The sequence below is a fragment of the Panthera onca genome, chromosome C2 (genome assembly GCF_046562875.1).
Source record: "Panthera onca isolate mPanOnc1 chromosome C2, mPanOnc1 haplotype 2, whole genome shotgun sequence".
In the NCBI taxonomy this organism is placed as follows: Eukaryota; Metazoa; Chordata; class Mammalia; order Carnivora; family Felidae; genus Panthera; species Panthera onca.
The window spans coordinates 55,011,233-55,035,492 of NC_138347.1; the positions used below are offsets into that span (position 1 = coordinate 55,011,233).

Below are 24,260 nucleotides of genomic sequence, written 5' to 3' on the forward strand. Positions count from 1 at the left end.
TAGTTTTTGGTCCATCTATAGGATAGAATGTTCAACCATATTATAAAGAATTAAGATGAAGTAGAAGAGAACTCTGGTTTGAAGTCAACAGCTGAACTGAATTTTCATTCCACTTCTGACTTCTTAGAGCAAGTCTGTTTAACCTCTCCAAAACTCACTTTCCTCATCAGTAGACTAGAAATACTAATATAGAAACTCCTCTACTTACAATCAAGTTGTAAGTGAGTCTATTTGTTGAAAAGTCCAAAGTGACTAAGCTTGCAGTCCCAAATGCATTTCCAAGAATAGGAGCATGAATCAGTTTCTTAAAGCTTTTAATTAAGGCTAGTGTTCTTGTTCATACATCTCCTATGTCATGTGGGCCTAGCTAAGCGAATAATGCTTGGCACAAAGAAAGATTGAGTGAGTGACATGTTTTCCCCCAAATCATCCTAATTAGCATCTACTGGAAGTCTCTGGAGGAAGACAATTGCCTTCCTTGGGGGGTCTCCTAGTGTCTGGGGCTGCTTTAGCAGCCCAGCTTCCATTCTCACCACCTCACCCCTTGTGTAGATGGAAAACACATTGGAAGAGGCCAGAGACTAGAGTTTTAGCACCAGGGCCTCATCTGCTAATCCTTAAACTTCTCTGATGCGTGGCCCCTTCTGGAATTAACATGAGATTCCAACAGTGTCCCTATTCCATTCTCTTGTTGGTATTGCCCATTGGCATAGGAACAGCACTTTTGTACTTTCCATGATTTGTTCTTTGTCCTTCAGAATCATTTCTACTCTTGAATAATTCATTCAATATTCACGTGAAAAATTCTTCCTTTTCTGACCACTTTTAATTTTAAAAAATCTCTTCTGTTTCCATGGTAATTATATATCTTGACAAGGGCATCTAACACTACCACTGCTCTTGGACTGATTAGACCTGATGTGGTTAATGATGTTTGGAAAAAATGTCTCAAAATAAACACAAAAACAGCAAAATGTATTGATGGCAAAAAGTGCAGTTTTATAATCCAAAAGGCAGCAGCAAACATTATCTGCTGGTACCATGTAGTGTGTTCTCATAGGAGAGCTTTATTTTTATCTGTGAACATCCATAGGTTGAAAGTCTGTAAACAGAGAAGCATCTGTAACTAACCTCCTTTCCTCAGAGGTTTGATGTTTGGATAAAATAAAAGTGAAAGTGTAAAATGTTATTCAGATCTTTGTTATAATTTCTATGAAGCATGCCTCACTTCCACACTTTCATGTTGGAACACCAGGGACAGATCTTTGTCCCACAGCAAAAGTGGGAACTCTAAACTTAATCTCTCTTCATTCCAAACATAAGAGCATGTGTGCATGCATGCACTCACCTACACACACACACAAATGCACACACACACACACACACACACACACACACACACACCCCACTATCAGGAGGAGAGATAGAGATCCTGGCTCACAGAGTTCACATGTCTCCCAGCAGGAAAAGGAGTAGAGTGAAAATTCTTAGTTGCTAGTCACTTCTTTTCATTTTCACAAGACCAAACTTCCTGTTGTTTGGAAACAAATCACTTGAGAAATGTTTTGAATTGGATTAAAAAAAGACACAGGTTGAGATTAGGGTTAGAGATTTTATTATATCCTAGAGTGCCTGTATAACTTGTGCTGCAGTGATGTTTAATTGAAAGCTTTTCTAGATATAAATAGGAGACTCATTTACTGGCACTTCTAAAATGCTATAGGAATGAGTAATGTAGATGCCAGCACATGTTCATGTAATCAAATAATGAATGACCAATTTTTATGTTGAATTTTAGAATCACGCAGTTATAAACAATTTACATAAAAGGAGGGGTCATAGAGATAACCTTTAGGAAAACAAGATGGATTTTTCCAGCCAAGCTTGTCTTGGCACACAACTACCTTAGACATATTGTCAGATTTTATGAAGATATTTTTCCTCTCACACTTCACTTTCACTATCTAGAAGCCAAGTTGAAGCATTTTCCGTGATGAGTGGGACTTGCAAGGACTAGTTCGAAAGTAGAGTAGGCTTTTAGCAAAACTTTAATGTAGGGAAAATTATTGGTTTAGCCTGCATCCTGTTTCAGTGTCTTGAGGCTTGTAAGCCCTATCCTCACCCCTAGGCACCCAACTCTATGCAGACGCAAAATTCCCCCACAGAAGCATGCCTTGAGGTAATAAATATTAAAATTGTTAAATTTTAGATGGCTGCAAAAGGAAAATTAAGCCCAGGGCTTCAGTTTGTGGACATTAATCTTTCCTAATGCTCACAGTTTTTATGTTTGTTTTAATCTAAAAGTCTTTTTCTTCTGAATAAGTGGTTTGCATTTTAACAAGAGTAAATAAATGCCTAGTTCAAAAGAGTGGCACCATAGGATTGTTAAAATACCACTTCCTACAGGAAGTATCTCCAGGCTCCCTCCATCTCCACAGGCTAGATGTTCCCAGTAAGACTCCTAAGCAAGGTGTACTTTTTCTGTCATGGCACTTAGCACCCATTATTGTGATTATTTGTTTGTCTCTCTTGCAGTTCAACTGTGAGCTCTGTGAGTGTATAGATGTATATTCATATACATATACCATTATATGAATTCCTACTACATAGATCTGTGATTAAATACTTGAAGGATCTCAGGGCACCTGGCTGGCTCAGTTGGAAGAACATGCAACTCTTGATCTCAGGGTTGTGGGTTCAAGCCCCTCATTGGGTGTAGACAAACAAAAAATACTTGGAGGACCTCAATAAATACTTGTGGATTGAAGACTGAATGAACAATGCTAAGAATTTCAGACCTCTAGAAAAGTGATAGAGTGAGGGAAGAGGCATGAAATATTTTGGAATTCAGATGGCTTTCATTAATGTCTCCTACTTATTTTATAATGCTAGAGGACCTTGCTGACAAACCTCTGAAAATGCCACCTAAGGTAACAGGTACAGATTTCAGTATCCCTTTAAATGCTTTATAAAGCTACTCAGCATTGAATGTAAGTGGTTAAGGAGTATAGTCTTGATCTTCTAGAACCACAGACACCTCTAATATATGGAAATTATACAGAAAGTGTCATGGCATTCTTTATAAATCCTGTGGGAGTCTTCAGTTCTTAGGAGGAAGTGTAACTGTTGGGGAGGAAAATTTTTTCTTTACACTTCAAGATTCTTTTGGCTGGTCTAAGACTTTAAGTGGCATGAAACACATTAACAGGAGAAAATCAAATTTAGTTACATAGCTAGAGGGACTCCAGAAGAATATGAGGCCCACAGCAGTTTGGCAGTTGAGGTTTCTATGCCATTCAGTGATAAGAAGAAGAGAGTAAAGGTTTGGGACTTCAAAGGGAAGAAAGACAATTCACAGGAAAATGGAAAAGAGTAAACAAATGTTTGCTGGGCCATACGGAAATAATGGGACATAGAAATTATTACAGACTTTGCTAAGTTCTTCCCTGTCTACCACCCCTAGTTCATATTATACTATAGGTATCTATGGTGATAGCTCCCTTCCTGGAGCAGGTCCTCTATCTATATTCTTCTAGGCAGTTAGGGGAGTGGCAAAAAAGAAAAATTTCTTGAGCCTTCTGTTTCTTAAAAGTGATCAGACTAAAAAATCCACGTGCCAAAGAGACACATTTTGGGGGTGGCAAATTTTATTCCTCTATAGTCCTGCCTTTGTAACTGGAAGTTCCAAAGTCCAGAAATTAGTTGGTAGATTGTTTCCTCTCATCGAACCAGTCTCTTAGTCCAAACAGTAGGTCAGTCAGTTCAGTTAAACTCATTTCAGGAGGCAGTGATGGAGGTGTGCTCCCAAAGTTAGGCCTATGGTTCAAGTAATCAGGTATTAAATAAGAGACATCTATGTGGAAAATTAAAAAAAAATTTTTTTTAATTTATATGGAAATTTATACAGAAATAAAGCAATGGTTAATGATTGGAGCAAATTATAAACCCAGTTTCTGAGTTCTGAAGATAGCCAGTCAAGAAGATTTATAGATGTTTGGCTTAGAGCATTTTTAGATGAAATGAAGGCAAGCAGTGGCAATCTTATATATTTTCCTGGTTTGCAGTTTTAATGTCTCTGGTAATCTTTCTGAGTGGCCACACAACAACTGCTATGAACATGCTGCTTTGGTAATTTCTCTGAAGTTTGTATCAAAGCATTCATATTCAGTTTGTGCGGCTTTAGGAAAAGGCAGTTTTAGTTTTCAATGATTGCAAGTCAAAAGGGTGGGAGAAAAATTGAAAATGTTAGTTTAGAGAGTTGTAGCCAGGTATCAGAGGAAACTAGAAGAATTCATAATGTAGTCCAGTTTAAAATGAACAGTATTAGAATTTGATATCCACAAAGGTGTGCTATTGGAACAGCGTTTCCAATACCTCCCACCTCATTCCTACCAAAGGTAGCCAAAACAATACTAATCTGTTTGCAAAATAAGTCTAATTTTACTAAGCCTGGCCTGATTATCTGTGTAAGTACAGCAAGGATAGTAATTGATCATTTAGGCTTTTATATTTATTTATTAATTTTTTTTTTCCATATAGACTCTTTTAAATCTGCTTTGCTGGAACTTTTTATAAAGAATCTTGAGACTGAACTTTTATCAGCCTCTTGAGCCTAAGAAGCCAAGCCAAATACTTACCATCAGACTTTGCGTGCAAAATCTATAGATTTGGGTTAATTCCTTTTGAGGTTCCTGCAGCTGCTAGCAAGTAATCTTTTTATTCACTTGGGAATGCTACTGGAAACTCCGTAGGCAAGGTATCAGGTTCATATTTCCAAGGGGCTGTATTGGCTCCATAAAGTCAACCTTAGTTCCTTAAAGCTGTCTGGTCACGTCTGAGTCTATACCCATCTGTCTCAACTATGACATTCCAGTCAAAGCCTTGGTAATATAACCAGTGTTTCCAATTGTGTCAGTTTGTTCTCAAAGATACACTTTATCAAATTGCTGTAAGTCATAGTTAGCTCAAGAGAAAAAATATGCTTAAATCTAGAAAGCAAAACATTTTAATTTTTTTAATGTTTATTTATTGTTGAGTGTGTGTGTGTGTGTGTGTGTGTGTGTGTGTGTGTGTGCGTGCATGCGTGCTGGGGAGAGGCAGAGAGAGACAGAAACACAGAATCTGAAGGAGGCTCCGGGCTCTGAGCTGTCAGCACAGAGCCTGACATGGGGCTCGAACTCATGAGCTGTGAGATCATGACCTGAGCCAAAGTCAGACACTTAACTGACTGACCCACCCAGGTGTCCTGAAAGCAAAACATTTTTAAAAATCAGCAATAAACATCACCAAAATTGTAATTATTCTTATCAGTTGCATTCAGCCCCATATTATTTTGTTCTGCTGGAATCCAGTTTTTTCCATTAGTTCTGGAAATTCTTATCCACTTCGGTTTTATGGTCTTAAAGTTATCAGAAACCTGTTATTCTACAGGCTTTTCCATGAATTTTTATTACGATGAGCATTTTTGTAGGAATTCTTTTTGTAAAAGCATCTGAATAAATGAATAAATAAAAAAAGCTTAAAGGTAGTATGGTTAAGGGTCTGATTAGAGTTCATTACAATGCAACTGATGAAGAAATTTGGTTATTTCTATGACACAACATTTTAGGATATAACTAGAATTATGATTGATAACATTATACCAGGATATTTAAGAATTTTAAGAATTTTATGCAATTTCTAGAACACTTACATTAATAATATTTACCTATTACAATATAGGCACTTGACACTGCTTCCTATGTAATTTAACATATCAAATACATCTACTCAATATCAAATAAGATATTAGTTTAATATCTAAATCTTTAGTAAGGAGAAAGAACAAATCTTTTATGATTTCTCAGGAACCATCTAAGAAATCCCAAAGTTATTTTGAAGTCAAAAAGACTTCATCTAGATTTTGATTTTTGAGAAGTTTGTCAAATATCAAAAATGTAAAACGCTTTGTCAAATTGGGTCATAAATCTCTGTGAAACAATACTTAGTTATCCACTTAACCATGATGACAAAGATTTTTTAGGCAAATGCAGAAAGTTAAATGACCATAAAAAGGAAAAATTTAGCTCTTTTAAAATTAAGAAGAGTCATTTTCTTAAATAATCAAGGACCTGATTAAGACAACATGAAGCACAGGACATTATTTTGATAAAACCCAGCATTTTTGTTTTCTAGGCAGATTACTTTAAGAAAAAAGAGAAACCCTTTATAATTTCTTATTATAAAGAGCAGACCAATAGTCCAAGAAAACTTGGTTTTTTTAACAGATAGGAAAACCAAATTCTAATTGTGCACTAACGTACTTTTGATATTAAAACTCATTCTTAAATAAGTTTATTTTTATTTTAGCCAGCTGGACTATACATTAAAATTCCTTTTCAAAGATCCCATTTCCACAAACCTTGTACAACTTTCTTTTTTACATTAGATTTTGTGCTTTCCTCTTTTCCATAACCAGTTTTACTTTAGGACAAATTTACTTTATTTTCCTTGACAAAAACAACTTCATACCTCATACTTTTCTTCCCAAAGTATATCTACTTTCCTTGTAAATACATTCTACCTCCCATATTATTTCTAGTAGCTTTAACCACATATATTAATTAGAATTATTAATTCTTAGAAACTTTAATATCTAGTGAAAACTAGTAATCAATTGGGAATTGTTATATCAGCATTCTTTATTTTTTTTTCTTCCAAGATTTTACTTAAATTCAAGTTAGTTAACGTATAGTGTAGTATTGGTTTCAAGAGTAGAATTTAGTGATTCATCACTTACATATACACCCAGTGTTCATCACAAGTGCCCTCCTTAATGCCCTACCACCCATTTAGCCCATCGTCACACCCACCTCCCCTCTAGCAACCCTTGTTTTGTTCTCTATCATTAAGAGTCTCTTGGGGTGCCTGGGTGGCTCAGTCGGTTAAGTGCCAGACTTCAGCTCAAGTCATGATCTCACAGTTCGTGGGTTCGAGCCCCATGTCAGGGTCTGTGCTGACAGCCTGGAGCCTGCTTCAGATTCTGTGTCTCTCTCTCTGCCCCTTCTCAGCTCACACTCTGTCTCTCTCTCTCTCAAAAATAAACAAACATTAAAAAAAATAATAATAAAATTAAAAAAAAGAGTCTCTTATAGTTTGGCTTACTTTTTTTATTTTATTTTTCCTTCCCTCTTCCTATGTTCATCTGCTTTGTTTCTTAAGTTCCACGTATGAGTGAAATCATATGGTATTTGTCTTTCTCTGGCTGACTTATTTTGTTTAGCATAATACACTCTAGTTCCATCCATATTGTTGCAAATAGCAAAGTTTCATTCTTTTTGATGGCTGAGTAATATTCTACTGTATTTATATACCACATCTTCTTTATCTATTCATCAATCAATGGACATTTGGGCTCTTTCCATAATTTGGCTATTGTTGATAGTGCTGCTATAAACATTGGGGTGCATGTGCCCCTTTGAATCTGTATTTTTGTATTCTTTGGATAAATATCTAGTAGTGCAATTGCTGGGTCATAGAGTAGTTCTATCTTTAACTTTCTAAAGAACCTCCATAGTGTTCTTCAGAGTGGCTGCACCAGTTTGCATTCCCACCAACAGAGTAAGAGGATTCCCCTTTTTTTGCATCCTTGACACCCTCTATTTCCTGTTGTTAATTTTCACCATTCCGACAGGTGTGAGGTGGTATCTCATTGTGGTTTTCATTTGTATTTCTCTGACGATGAGTGATGTTGAGCATGTTTTCACGTGTCTGTTAGCCATCTGGATGTCTTCTTTGGGGAAGTGTCAGTTCATGTCTTCTGCCTATTTCTTAACTGGATTATTTGTTTTTGGGGTGTTAAATTTGATAAGTTCTCTATAGATTTTGGATGCTAGCCCTGAATCCAATATGTCATTTGCAAATATCTTTTCCCATTCTTTAGGTTTATCAGCATTCTTTAGGTTGGCAAATTTATGAATACATTTCATAATTTCTAGAAACATGCATCTTCATAAAACATATTTGTTAACAGACCCAAATTTATCTTAATTTTTCTGTAATAAGGAAGCCAAAAGTAGATAAACCTATGTTTAGTAGTTAATGTTTCATTATTTTATCTTCTTTGGAGATGATCTAGGTATTCAATAAATTTCCCTCATTTAACTTAACTAAGCAAAATTCTTAAGTTTCAGGTTGTCAAAAAGATTTTGGAAATTATTATTATTATTATTTTTTAATGTTTGTTTTTGACAGAGAGAGCACAAGTGAGGGAGGGGTAGAGAGAAAGGGAGACACCAGCTCCCGCCAGGCTCCCAAGCAGGCTCCAGGCTCTAAGCTATGTGCACAGAGCCCGACACAGGGCTCAAACCCATGGCCTGCAAGGTCATGACTTGAGCCGAAGTCAGCTGCTTAACCTACTGAGTCACCCAGGCTCTCTGGAAATTATTTTTAAGTACACATACTGTAAAACATAATTTTTGCTAAAAAGTTCACCTGCAAACTCTTATCTCACATCTCTCTAAATCATTTGCTCCCAAAAATTATGTTTAGATTACCCATGAAACCTTTATGAGACATTGGACAAAATCAGCCATCATTCTAAGTTATTTTTTGCTGACAAATTTTACAACAGAGATAACAAACTTATTTGACTAATAGACACAAGTAGAATAAAAAGTTGTATGTCTCTATTATAGTGAATGGTGATAACTCTAAGACATGCCTATTTTAACAAAACTAACAACCTTAAGTTGGCTTTCATACTGAATATTTTTCTGAACCGTATAAACCTGAAATTCATTTGGATTAAATTTCTATTTTATTTTTGAGAATTTTTATGAATACTAAATTTATATAAGTGTTTAATTTTCTTTAAGCCAGTTAAATAGAGAGCTCTTTTACAAATTAATTTTGGTAATGCCATCTAGAAGTAGAAAAACACTGTATTTTTAATATATAGACATAGACATACATATAGACAAGCACAGAGATTTTATAGTTCTATTATTATTATTATTATTACATTTAGAGAGAGAGAGAGTGCACATGAGCTGGGGAGAAGGGAAAAGAGAGAGAGAGAGAGCGAGAGAGAATCTCAAGCAGGCTCCATGCTCAGTGTGGAGCATGACCTGAGCCAAAATCAAGAGTTGGACGCTTAACTGAATGAGCCACCTAGGCTCCCTGTTATTGTTTCTGTGTTGAAACAATATAGAATTACCAGTTTCTAAATAATAGTTGGGATAATTTACGTTACTCAATAAAATGGTTAAAATCTTTTACTATTTGTAGAGAAGACTTTTAAGATTTGTATTTGTCCCTGTAAGTAATCTTAAGGAGGCTATGGTCTAGAGTTTGGGAAAGAGAGCCCTTTTCGTAGTTTGTATTTTTAAAAAAACTCCTTTTCTTTTCTTTTCCTTTAGTCTTAGGTAAGTGTGGACATTGTTTTAGATACCTCCTGGGGTGTTACATTTCAAAGACATGGTAAGATTTATTTTTTCAAGAGACTGAAAAAGAATACAAGTTCCTCCAAGAATGACTTTGGTTTCCTAAGGCCAATAATTGACAAACCTTTTGAGATGAATTGGTGAGGTTTTAGAATTGGTAAAAAGGCATGGATGGACTTTGGATTGCCTATAGAGTTGATTTGTTTTTTTGTTTTTTTTTTTTTAGTTTTGCAAACATTTGTAAGATAAGGACAGTTGCTTTTATTATTTTTCTTTTCTTCTCCTTTTTTTTTTTTTTTTTTTTTTTTTTAACAATACTTGCAAATGTCTGAAGGCAAATAGGAGGGGATCTGAGTGGACTTTGATTTTTGTTCTATGTCAAATTTCTGTTCTTTCATCTTATTAAGTGGGTCCGTAAGGCTAGCCATTATACCAATAAGACAATTGTTTAGGATGGGAGCTCTCCAAAACTTTTTCTTTCAAATACAGTCAACTGAAGAGATCCATTGTATGGCCATTGATGAGAAGAATCTTATATTAATCTCAATAGTGACTTAAACCACTAAGCCTGTTTATGGCTTGACCATGGATGTAAGACATGTCCCCAAAGGAGAGTGAAAAACAAAAACAAACAGTCCTCAGAAGATCCAGAAAGTTTGCTCCTAAATTTAGCCTAAGAAAGATCTAGCCACAAATGGAGTGACACTCAGATTTCTGTCCAGCCTTATCTAGCTGCAAATAAAGTGCAACCCACATTTCTGTCTGGCCAAATTAGTGACAATGAAGGTTGAAATGGAAAAGGACCTTTATGAACTGGATCCCCTTATGACAAATTCCCCTGAGACTGGCACATTTGGACAAAAAGAATGCTGGCTATTGGATCCACAATCTATTGGGCTGCCTGCCAGATGCATGCCAGTATAAACATCCTCTAGATGGCAGATACCAGAGAGAATATTCTCACTGGTCATAAAACTAAGCTCTCAATACATAGAAAAAGATGAGTGGAAAACTTAATCAGAACTGTGGTTCACCATTTCTTGTGACAAATGACACAAAAAACAGAGACAAAAACAACAACAACAACAACAATAACAACGGGGCGCCTGGGTGGCTCAGTCAGTTAAGCGGCCGACTTCGGCTCAGGTCATGATCTCGTGGTCTGTGAGTTCGAGCCCCGCGTCGGGCTCTGTGCTGACAGCTCAGAGCCTGGATGGAGCCTGTTTCAGATTCTGTGTCTCCCTCTCTCTGACCCTCTCCCGTTCATGCTCTGTCTCTCTCTGCCTCAAAAATAAATAAACGTTAAAAAAAAAAACCAATAACAACAACAACAACAACAACAAACAGTGACCATCTCTGGGAGGAAAAGGATCATTAGAAAATAACAATACTCATAAAAAATTTTTGCCAAAGTCACTATACCCAAGGAAATAGTTCCATAAATATTTTCTCCTAATCTAAATTAGATAAAGAAAAGGACTCTCACTACTCTTGCTTCCATTAGACCCTGCAGGCACAGATCGGGAGACTGGTGTGGTAAGAATCTTACCTTCTGCTGGCCTTTTTGTTAGAAGTTCCAGAATCTCTCAGCTGCAGCAGTCGTGGAGTGAGCAGCATTCAGTCAGTTAAAGTTTATCCTGTTGACTACACCAACTGTTGGGGAGGAAGAATTTTTATCTACCCTTCAAGATTCTTTTGGCTGGTCTAAAAATTAAATTGACATGAGACAATTAAATTGACATGAGATGAACAAGAGAAAATCAAACTTAATTACATATGGCTGGTGGCTCCATAAGAATATGAAGGCCACAGGCAGTCAGGCAATTGAGGCTTATATGGCATCTAGAGCTAAGGAGGGGGAAGTGGGGGAAGAGGGGGAAGGGAGCCGGGACAATTCACAGAAAAGAATAAAGACAATTGACAGGAAGAGTAAATGTTTGGTAAACAAATGTTTGCTGGGTTATACAGAAGCAATGGAACACAAGAAGGAATTTTAGCAAACTGACTTTGCTAGTTTCCTCCCTGTCTTCCACCCCTAGTTTATATTATACTGTAGTTATCTATGGTGATAACTCCCTTCCTGGAGCAGGTCCTCTATATTCTTTCAGGCAGTTAAGGGAGTAGCAAAAAAGAAAAACTTCTTGAGCCCATGTCTTAAAAATAATCAGCCTAAAATAATTTTCATGCTAAGGAGACATATTTTGGGGTGGCAAATTTTGTTCCCCTACATAAATTGTATCAGAACTACACTGTACATAATTATGTATATGTATATGTAGTTTATCAATGCAACTGTAGATCTTAGTAATGTGGCATTCAGTAATTTTTAGTTCCTTTTTTTCTTTCTCCTTTCCCTTTTTCTCTTCCCCTCCCTCTCCTTCTCCCTCCTCCTGTTTCTTTTGGCTTTATGATATTTCAAGTTAAAAAACCTCTTTTGATGCTGTTATAGGTAAATATATGTAGACCAAGTGGACCAATACATAAGTTAATACATGAAGTGGCCAAAGCCCAGTAAAAGTGTCTAACTTCTAGGAGTTTATTTCAATCCAAATGTGTTACATGTTTTATTTACACACACACACACACACACACACACACACACACACACACACACACACATTTAATTCCCCCAACATCCCTACTCTATAATAATTTTACTGCTATTTTTTGGATGAGTAAAGAAATTCAGGTAAGTTAGGTAGCTTGGCCAATGAAAACTAAAATGTGGAGCATGAATTTAAAGCTAAACTGTCTGGCTCCAAAGCCTATAGTCTTTTCCCTGCATATCTTGGGAAATAATAGGTACAAAGTAGGATGAAATCAGTGTTGTAATTATTGTTTAGCTTAAAGATGTAATGTCCTCATTCATAATGGAGTACACATCCCTACTCTGGAAGAGGAGATTGTTTTAAGGCTACAAGATACTGAGGAGGACTCAGAAGGGATCCATGCACAGATTTGAAAACCCAGTTGCTTCATGGTTTTCTTTTTTCTTTGGCTGCCAAGTGGATACAATGACCACATTCCTGGCATGAAGATTTCATCCATACTGGGTATTCCTGAATTGGTGCCTGAGGCTCCAAGGCTTAGGTGGGTTTTTCTAGGATGCTGCCTACCTTACATACTTCCACAGGGTACCTGCCCAGGTGAACAGCATGCCGATGATGACAGCCAGACTATTGCTCTATTTCTCCATATTTTACTTACAATATGACTTGGTACAGGGTCAGAATGTTGATATATTTTAATATGCTCATATGCCAAATCACAGTGTTTGTATTTGCAACTCTGAGAATTAATGGAGAGAATAAATAAAGTTAGAATTCATATTCCATGAAGTACTTTGAGCTTCACTAAAAGGGGAGATGTACAAGACATTACATTTAGGAATTGTTTAGGAGCAGCAAATGGAAAGAAGCAACACTTTGCTTTAAAAAAAAACAACACATCCCAACCCCTTCATTATGTGCAGCACACAATTTAACAGGTGTGTGATTTATTCATTTATTCACAGACTCATGGACTAACCATTCCATCACAGCACTATTGTCTGTGAAGCAAAACACATTTACAACAAACTGTATCAGCTTATTCAGAGTGACTGAATTAGCTGATCTCCAGAAATCCTTCACTGCCAGTTGAAAAAAGGGTTAATAATCACCAAAATGGTAAACATGAATAATTAAACTTTACCTCATTAAAGTCCTTTCTATCCTTGGATTTCTGGGTCATCTATAACCAGTGCTTGTTATGAAAGGAAAACAATTGTGTATTATTTGCATTGGAGAAGTAATGAAATATAATAGTTTCTCCACATGGATCTAGAATATCAGTGGCCCTCTTGGGAAAGGTGCTATATAGTCTGCCCCTTCCTGCTTCCTTAGTTCTTCTCTTGAGAAGAAGATGGTTTTCCTGATTGATGAATGTAGGGACAGCATGCCATCTATTTGGCCACATTTCTTTATTGGGCAAATTTAAATGTTGTGTCATTTGTTCTTTTTTTCTTGGTCTCTCTGACTCAATGCTCCTAGGAGCTGCATGTGCCTATCTCAAGTATCCACATGGTTAGCTTATCACTGGTGGGTCCAGCCAAGACTCTTGTTCTTGCCTCTCCACTTGTGGCTGGATAAGAAGCTATCGTCCAGTGGGTGTCCAGGTGTAGACCTGGAGCAGAGAACTAGTAGGTTGGAGCTGCACTTTCTGCAAAGTGTAACAAAGTGCCCTGTGTTCTTTGGCCCATAACATAAAGCTGATACTGTGCTTGGATTGTGCAGTGTTACTCAATCTGGCTTTACTGCTGGTAAAGCTGATAACTGTGCTATGATCCTCCACTTGCTCCTTTTGCCAGGTTCTTAACTGAGTGGAAATAGAAGGTGAGGATTGAATGAGTGATTTTTACCCTGCTCTGAAACTCCAGTAAAAACCAAAGATTCCTGAAGAGAGTCAGGGCAGCAAGAGGGAGCTGAGAGGGTGGGGGGAGGATGAGGAAGAGAGATTATTGTTGAAGTGTATGTATGCCTATGGATGTGTGTGGAGAGATAGTTACTTTTCACTTTCTGCCTGACTTTAATACATTATAATGCCCTCATTAAAATAGTTTAAAAGCCGCATTCAAAAATGATCCCTGGGACTGTAATGCTGAAAACACCATGGGAGATATGCAATCAATAAGTAAACAGTGTCAGCCTGAGACCTTTCAGAACAACATTCCTACTCAGGAAAAAAAATTAAGGTAGATTTAGCCTATTTAAATATTTCCCAAGATATTTGTTAAATTTTAGTAATAGTGTTTCTTCCTTTGAATAAGCTTACATGGTTGTCTTTGAGATTAGCCTGGGCTAGAGACCATTTGATATTCAACCTGTGACTATTGTAGTATTGAGGCTGGACCAAAAGAAATTTATACTCAATCAAATGATTTTCACTTACTGAGACAAATTCACTTTTTTGCTTTCTTCAGCAATTCATCAATCTAATGGGAGAAATGGAAGCTATCATAATAATGAGAATAGACTTACAGGAGCATGAGCCAATATCAATACTTTAATAATGCAAATTCTATTGCTATATATTTGGTGTCAATCCAGATTTGCTTTTAATTAAGTTTTCTTGCCATTGTATGCTCCTCTCTCTCTCTTACTTTCTCTCTTCTCACCCCCAGGCCCCCTCCACATGCACCCCACATATACATATATACCTTTTCTCATAACACAGGTGTCACATTTGACCGGATCCTATTGTCACTGGACAACGTTGATAATGACACTGATGACACCACTATTACCACTGTCATTATCATCATATCGAAGAACATTTTGAGAACATTTTGAATATAGCTGTCTGATGTCTGATATATTATATCCTCAAACAATAACACTAATCAAGAATACCAAAGAATACGTATTTTTAAGAGTAATGTAACATAATGTGTAAGCATCAAAATTTCATACTGTGTCATGACTCAACTTATATAATGTAGGATACTCTTAAACACTTGAACAAGAAGGGCTATTAAATTCTGTTATTTTATTGTTTATATTTAGGACAATTTAAAATATTTTTATGGTAGGTGATTTTGAGCAGCAGACATCTATCTACTTTAAGAATCTTATGAAATACTGGGGCTTCTCCCATCCTGCTCATCTACCCTTAATAGGATGCTCTGGGCATCCCATGGTTAGCAGCCATTTCCCAGCCCCTAACTCCCTGGTTTCTGACCTGCCGCAGGCCTATTTCCAGCTTGTTCCTGACTCTGCATTATTATCTCCCTCTATTTTTAGACCTTTTAAGGCCTTTGACTTTGGGCTCCTTTCAAGGATTCTGGGCTCCTTTTCTAGTCACTTTGAAAAGGTTAACCCATCCTAGCAACTTCCACATGGGGCTGCTGACTTAGTTTCTCTGGTGGGTAGATTTGGACAGCACAGTTTCTGGCCATGAATTGGTTGTTCTTCATCCTTCTTTATCCCAGCCATTAAGCATTGGATTTCATCAAGGCTTAGTTCTAGGTCCTACTTACTAACTCTGTGTGCTCTCTGGAAGAACTAAAGTCCACATTTAATGACTGGTTAATAGAATAGTTACTAGATTCTGAGAACCATATTAAGAGTTTTAAATCCATCCTGCCACTTAATACTCCCAATGGTGTTATAAAATAGGGAATATTATTGTCTCTGTTTTATAGAATATGAGAATTTGGGTTAGAGTATTTGAGTAATTTCTTCATGATTGCACAGCTAGAAAGTGACAAAGCTGGATTGCAAATCAAGACAGTTTTACTCCAACACCCCTGTTCTCAACCACTATGCTATATTGCCATTGGTTTATATGGAATCGCTGAGAGATCTCATCCACGCTTGTAAGTTCACTTGTCACCAAAGTATGGATGGACTGCTAAACCTCAGTTGCCTACTCAAGGTCTCCACTTGGATGTCTCAAAAGCACTTCAAACTAAATACATCCTAAAGGTACCTCAATTGTGGTTGACCCTTGAATAACATAGGAGTTAAGGGTGCAGACCCCTGTGCAGTTGAAAATGTGCATATGACTTTTGACTCCCCCCAAATTTAACTGCTAACAGCCTACTGTTGACCAGAAGCCTTACTGATAAATATGAACAGTTAGCATATTTTATATGTTGTATGTATTATGTACTGCATTCTTACAATAAAGTAAGCTAAAGGGAAAAAATGTTATTAAGAAAAATCATAAGAAACAGAAAATACATTTATAGTACCATATTTTTTAAACAAAATCCACATGTAAGTGGGCCTGTGCAGTTCAAATTCATGTTGTGTAAGAGCCAACTGCATTTGCCCCTCCAAACCCAGTCCTCTTAAATGCACCCTCCCTCCATCAGTGAAGGACACAATCCTGCATTTAGTGGTACAAATCAGGCACCTGGGCATCATCCTTGACTCATCCCTTTCTTTCCTTCAACAGTGTCCCATCCATTATTAAGTCTTGTCACTGATATCTCTGAGATGAGTTTCAAAACCATCCTCTTCTCTCAGTCTCCACAGCCACCTCATTTGCCCAAGCCATTGTTATGTCTTAACTAACCTAGTGCCATAGAACCCTGACTGGTCCCACATCCAGCTTTAGCCCTCTTCATCTGCTCTTGACATTGCAGTCTAAGTTGACAACACCATCACCTGCCTAAATGCTTCCGTGGTTCTCATTTTTCATAGCTAAAGAACTATCTACTTAGCAAGACCAGCAAGGTGCTGCAAAGTCTGGTCTGTGTCTGAAGTTCCAGACTCATGTTAATCTTCTTCTCTTCACTCTTTGTATCAGGCACACTTGCCTTCTTTCATTTGGACATTTTTGGTCCACTTCAGGGTCTTTGCACATGTTATTCCCTCTGTCTGAAATGCTCCCACTCTCCCCCACCAAGTCTGGTTAACTTTTATGCATTCTTCTCTTCTTAGGTCACATGTCAATTCTCCAGAGACACCTTCCTGGCCCTTCTTCCCAGACTAGGTGAGCTTCTCCTGTAATATGTCCTTATAACACCACAAGGCTCATTATCAGGACATTTAATGCAGTTTGTAGTTATGCTTTTGTTTATGTAACTATTTGCTCAATGATTCTCTTCTCTAGTGGAATAGAAACCCCATAAGGGCAGGAACCAAGTCAGTTTTTGCTTAGCATTGTATCTCCTGCAGTCATTGATAACTATTCATTGAATGAATAAGATGAATGATTCTGAAAACACAAAGGAATTAATTTTAAATGTAACAGATTAAATAGTAAGAACTAAATCTTTATTGAGTGATAGGTCATATATTAAATTTTAAGGTAAAATTTTTTTGACTCAAGACTTCCCTCTTCTATTGTAAACTTCTTAACACACTCTGAATATCTCAATGTATAATCCTTTTAATTTTCTCAGTAGCCAATAACAAAAGGGTATGATCTGGTCTTGAAACCCATCCTGGGTCTTGAAACTAGGCCCCACTGCAGTGTGAGGCAGCCAGAGCCTGCTGCCCTGGGATATTGGCCTGGCTGCTCCCCTTCCCACCATACTTACCACACTCCCTTGCATCTATGACCTTCTGGTCTTCCCAGCTACCTTGCCTTCAAGTCAGAGCCTATCACTGATGCTTGCTTGAGGCAATTCTTCAGACTTTTTTTGCTTCACCCTTGGATTTTGTATCCCTACAGCTTCAGCAGGACTGGTGAGTGGGGAGTGGGGTGGTGATGCTGATGGCTGAGCTGATTCCTAGTCCCTGGCAAGAGCAGAGTTTATGTAGCTCTGATTTGGAATCCAAACTACCTAGAAGAAAGAACAGGGAGTGGGGGAGCTGTGTGGAAGGATGAGATGCTAGTATTATTTCCAGTGTGTTTTGGGGAAGTGATTAAATGCCAGACCTACTTACTCTGAATTTCTGAAACTGGCCCAGAAATCTGCATTTTAATATGCAGCCCAAATAATTCTGATGCATGTGGTCCCTGTATAGCACTTTGAAAAAAGCACTGCCATAGAGACATAATTTATTAAGAGCAATGTTAACACTTTCAAAAGGCCCCCTATATTCTATGCTGTACTGAGTTGCTTGGAACAAAATACACACATGCTATCATGTAGGCTGACCCTCTGGTCCCTTCAATTAAAGCATATTAATGGATATCATTGTGTTTTTATGCTAAGAAGCATAGAGGGACAGTTACCTGTTTTTCTTTGTGAATTCCAGGAACATCTGTTGCCTAACACCTGGCGGTGTCTGTAACAGGTGTATGCTCAAGATAGCAGTGACAAAAAATCATATGATTTTGGCCCAGATCACAATTTGCAGCCTGTCATTCCTGCCAAATGGGTCAGTTGAGATGGAAACCACAGCTGTGTGTTAATAATTTAGGGGAAGTGTCACCATTTAAAAGAAAGAGTATAAGAATATGGAATAACTTGGGGAATGAGAGAGAAAATTTTCAACTGCTCAGGAACTTAATTTTCTTTCTTGCCCTCTCATCCCCTCCTTACTCATCCCCCCAAAGCATTAACTACTTTTAAGACTTTATGACAGAGGTGAAAATTAGGAAGTTGTTTGAACAAAAGAAAACAGTTCTGTAAATGGTGGAGACCTCATTTGGGAGGCCCTCAGATTGTCTGGTTCAAATCCTTCATTATGCAGACGAGGAAATGGAGGCCCAGGAATATTATGTGATTGAGCCAGGTGACAGGCTATATTATCTTTTATCTGTCTGGAACCCAAAGCACAGCTAGAGTCCAGGTGTCAGATGTAGTTCATTATTCTTCCCATACTACCACAACATGTTAGCTCAGAGTTCTAGGCAAGGGAAGTGACTAATGATATTCCCTCTGCCACAGTGGAAGTTGTATGACAGCAGGCACTTTGCCTATCTTTTCCTCTGCTGTAACCTCAGCATTTAAAGTTCTTCAAGGCACTTTGTGAGTACTTGGTAAGGCCTAGTAGCTTCTACTTTTTGTTTCTGGGAAACCTAAGGTGCCTGGAAGAAATTCGGCTATTCTGATGGAGAGACCATATGGAGAGATCATGTGCACTCTTGAAACCTATGAAAAAGACTTATTTGGAAATAGGGTTTTTGCAGATGTTATCAAGTTAAAATGAGGTCACACTAGATTGGATGCAACATAAATCCAATGGCTGGCATCCTTATAAGAGGACCATGGGAAAAACACACACAGGAAGAAAGAAAGCTGTGTGATGACAGGGGCAGAGATTGTGGTGATTCAGCTGCAATCCAAGGAATGTCAAGGATTGGCAGCAATTTCCAGAATCCAGGAGAAGTGAAGAAGAATTCTTCCCTAGAGCCTTCAGTAGGACCATGGCTGCACCGATACCTTGATTTTGAGTTTCTAGCCTCTGGAACTGTAAGAGAATAAATATCTGTTGTTGTAAGCTACCCATTTGTGGTACTTTGTTATGGCAGCCCTAGGACACTAATACAAGAAGAGAGGTCTTGAAACTACATGGGGAGAGAATGAGTCTCACTATACAGCGTTCTGCTGAATCCTTCCATTCAGTCTAGCCCTAGCTGCCATTGACCACAACCACATGAGAGACTCCAAGTAAGACAAGAAGTTCTGCCAAGGGGTCTCAGACACATTCATGTCGATGGCATGGGACATCTTGGACATTCCAGCCCCATAGAGCATCCAGATAACTGCAGCCCCAGCTGCTGCCATGTGGAATAGAAGAACCACCCCGCTGGGCCCGGTCAACCCACCAAATTGTGAGATAATAAAATGGTTGTTTTAGCTGTGACATTGTGGGATGGTTTTCTACATAGCACTAGATGACCAAATATATGAGCTTCCTAGAAACAGACTCTGAGATAATGAAGTGATTTATTAGGATGTTTTCCCAGGAAACAAATGGTGGTGGCATGGGCAAGTGAGGCAGTAGAGGAAGACAACCAAGCAAGGATGTGACATCAAGCGAAGTCCCATGGAGGTTAAGTGTGATCTAATCCTGCCAGGAGCTCTGGATATGGTGTAATTCATAACTCAGTATTGTCCCCATCAGGGTCCTAGATACTGGAGTACCAAAACTCCCTTACCCTTCAGTCACTGGTTGAGAGCTTTCCTGGGGATATGTAAACTGTCAGTCACTTCTGGTTCTCAGGAGGAGCAGGTCAGGGGATGGATGTTAGCAGCCTGAGGGCGGCTCTCCAGCAAGGATACACTAGTGCTGGCCTTCGGGAACAAAGGTGCGCACAGAAATAGTGTGTGGAATGGTTAAAAGCAGGGTGACCAGTGTATCCCCGTTTGCCAGGGACTGTCTTTATTTAAAATGGAAAGTCCTGGGCACCTGGGTGGCTCAGTTGGTTGAGTGTCTGACTTCAGCTCAGGTCATGATTTCATGGTTTGTGGGTTTGTGCCCCGCAAAGGGCTCTCTTCTGTCAGTCCAAAGCCTGCTTCAGATCCTCTGTCCCCTTCTCTCTGCCCTTCCTCCACTCACGTTCTCTCTCTTTCTGTCTCTCAAAAATGAATAAACATTCAAAAATATAAAATGGTAAGTCCCACATCTGAGAAATCCCCAGTCCTAGGCAAACCACACAGTTGGTCACCCTAGAAAGAGATTATGGGATGCATGAGCAGAGCCTGATTCTTCTCCCCCGGTAAATGCATGAATATCCCCAGCTGGGTAAGTGGGGCCTGCAGGATTCATTGGAGGCATCTTCGCCAGGAATGCTGGAGGTCAACTAGCTGCCAAGGACCCTTTTAATGTTAAGAACCTGTGACCTATAACAGGTATAAATTGTTTCAAACTTTTTTACACACTGCGGAGGGGCTGAGGGGGATCAGTGTGGGGAAACATCTAGCTGGGCAGTGAGAGGCACGAGTAAGACAAGAGGGGCAGGAAGCACATGGGTACGACTAGGAGCTGGGCTGGAATGTGAAACTCAACACAGAGCACACAGCACAACGTCATCTACAGATCTAAGGGGAATGAGAGGCTGAAAACCTGGAGTCAGAGGAAGGACAGAGCTGGGAAGAGATCAATTTACTCTCGTCAGGATTTTTTTTTGAAAAAAAAAGAAAAAAGAAAAAAATGTTTTGACCAGAATGATTATTTTTTGGAGGCTTTCTGAAGGAAAGGAGTTTATGGATACAAATGAAGGTGAAAGTCTGTCTTGGGAGGGGTGAGGCTGGTGTCTCTAGCAGGGCAAGAAGTGGAGCCCTGTGGCCATGAACTGAAGGAGTTCTCAAACACTAGACAGAGTGGACGTTCAGGCTGCCTCTGTGAGAGAACAGCAGCGGCAGCAGACTGCAATAGCCTTTATTTCATATTTCATTAGATAGAAGCATCAAAGAGTATCAAAGCAAGGAAAGAGAACACAAAGGATCTTTAGACATTAGCCAGACATACGTCTGGTGGCTACGTGAAGGCACGAAGGAGGTGCGTGCGGTTTCAAGGAATGTCAGGGAGTTACAGCAGGGGTTGTATCTTAACTGTCCTTTGGGGGATCATGGGGCTCTGTCCTCATAGTGCTATCTCATTTGACAGTCTTGAGACCAGAACATTGCTGATGTTTCAACTATTACCCCATTCACCCTTCAGGACTTACAATAGAAATGGTCCTCCACAGAGCCCCAGTCACCTCAATTGCAAGCAGAGAAGCTAGTGTATGTAACTAACAGCATGGAAATAAGGAATTTCTTAGCAAGAATGGGAAGTCTTCAATGAGGGAAGGCAACAACAATGGGGAGATTCTTTAAGTGTTACAGATTAATGAATGGTTTGAGAACAATAAACATAAATATACTCATTTAATCGCAGAATATTAGATAAAAGGGGCGTTTTGAAAGCAAGAAGGAAATGCCTGTAGGATAAATAAAGGGAATGATATTTTATTTAAATTACACAAGTAAATATATGGAAGAGGCTTACAAGAGAGTGTAATACTAGCCTCAATTGGTAAAGAGGTTCAAGACAGGTTTGGACAGTTTAGTAAGTGCGAATCCATCTCAGATTAATAGGGAAAGGTATTTAAGATTTTCCTGTTTATTTTTTTAATTTTCCTTTTATTCTAAATATTTAGAAAATATAAAAGATCATACAGTGAAAACTTGCTCTCTTGCACTTGTCCCACGTCTGTCCAGTCCCTGCCACAGTCCCAATAGGTGATCACGGGTTTCTTATATGTCGTTAAAAATATTTTGTAAAGTGCATATAAAAGCAAATAGGAATAAGTCCTTTGATGGCAGGGGGTTTAGTCTGTTTTCTTCAGTGACTATTACCCCACTCCTAGAAAAGTTCCTGGGATATCAAAGGTGTTCAAAAAGTATATGTTAAATGACCAAATATATTCACTCTCTGAATTTTTAAATAGTAGGATCCTATACTCCCTCATTTGTATCGCATCTTGCTTTATTATGTCCTCAAGATCTTTCCTTATTGGTACATAAAGACCTCTTTCATCCTTTCTTTTAGAGCCCAGTTATGTTCCACTGCATGGATGTACCATAATTTATTTGACCAGTCTCTTATTAATGGCCACTTAGTCCCACATTTTTGTTATTTGTTATTTGTTATTTTGTTACATATGGTGATGAATAATCTTGTGTGATTTTTGCACCTGTAGGATAAGTTCCTAGAAGTACAACACCAGTTTTTATGAAGTCATGTCCTCCCCCAAATGTCTCAGATATTAGTGACAAAATTCTCAATCAACTGGAACACTAATCCGCCTGAAAGCAGGCATTTCTTATGTTCTTTTCAGGGTCACTGGGGTTTACTAATGCCAGGTGTCTTTGGTCTGCTTTCTGAAAAGCACAGAGATTTGTAGAAAGAGAAATAGTGAGCAGTGTTGGATGCAGTGAAATTGACACATGGGTGCTCAAGATGGTGCTGAAAGATCATAGTGGGATCAAATATAAAATCCCAGAAATCCCACACAAATCTTGTGTGGCCAGTGTTGTAAGCTGGCTGTTTTCACTGTGAGGCATAGGCTTTAATTGCTGTTGTACAATAATACACGTCTGTAGTTTCAATATTTTTCTGAGGACGTTTGAGGATCCAGGCCAATACATAATGGCTTTTTTGCCAATCTTCTTTGCCATAGCCTTTCGTTTTCATCATAGCCTTGGGGCTTTGATTTTATTACTTTGGTCAGACTGTGACACTGGGGACATCAGGCTGAAATGACAGCTTCCCATGTGCTTTATCTCAGTGTTGTTTCTTACAGGGGAAGTAACTGCCGAATCGGACATGGATGATGGTGCTATAAGAAAACATTCTCTGAATCCTTAACCCAGGCACACATGGCTGTGCTTCTTTTCACTGCCATATTTCCATCTGAAACGTGAAGATAATGATACATGCCTTGCACCCTTTGAGAATGTGGTGGTGAATATTAATGACATAAGCTTCAAAATACAGTTTGAGCTCTTCAGGCCTGAGGTCCTTGATAAAAATTGGGTTATAGAACTAGGGAGATAAAGGGGCACAGTCCAACCATGACCATTTTTCATTATAGAGTACCTTGACAGCTGATCTATGCCTCTAACTCCAGTACAATACCTGGGAACTGTCAGTATAGTGCATATGGATTTTTAATACTTTGCTTTATCTTCCTATGTTCTAACTGCCAGGGACTGTGGGTTGTTTATTCAGTTAGCAGATATGTTTCAAATGTTCACTGGATTCTGACAGAGGTGCCTGTCTTGGGAAGAGCCGTGGGTTGCTGGCCAGGAGGCCTGCTTTGCTCAGACTCCATCCCACCCACGTGGAATGTCCTAAGCAGCCTACCCTACCTGAGCCTCTGTTGCCTTTTCATTAGAGCCGAGTGATGATCTCTGCCCTGTGTGTCTCTGTGTATGAATAGGAACATTCAGCAAGAATAGAAATACAAGCTTGTTCAGTAGCATAAGGCCCGTTAAAGATGAGTATGATTATTAATGTCTATATGGGGTGCCTCCTCAAGATGGAAAGAAAACAGATGTCAGGAAACAAAGACTGCATCCTGTAAGCCAGGGCTTCCCGTCTGCAACTGAACTATAAACCAAGAACATATCCACATTTTCTACTGTGATATATCAAAATGATATAGGTCTGCATATGTGTAAAAATATGTATGTAGGATATTTGTAAAATATGCATATATGGATTATAAAATATAAAGCTATCAATTCTTTAGTTATGACAACAGCAAAAAGAATCTTCCTTTCAGGTGGCTCACATTGAACTGTCCTATGAGGGAATTGGTCTTCTGTCCCCTGGAAGAACCAGGAAATGTCAAAGGGGCCCATTGCCAAAGTCAGAACCCTGTCAGCATGCATTCCCACCCTGGCAATAGTCCCGTGGCCTTGGATGGCTTTAGGAGCCTGGTACAGATTCTATTCCAACAGCT

The 24,260-nt window shown here is 38.6% G+C and overlaps 1 long non-coding RNA gene across 1 annotated transcript in view; it reads left to right on the forward strand.

Moving 5' to 3' along the window:
- The window catches only part of LOC132683758 (uncharacterized), a 70,715-nt gene that overhangs the window by 38,539 nt on the left and 7,916 nt on the right, over positions 1 to 24,260 (forward strand). The window lies entirely within an intron of this gene.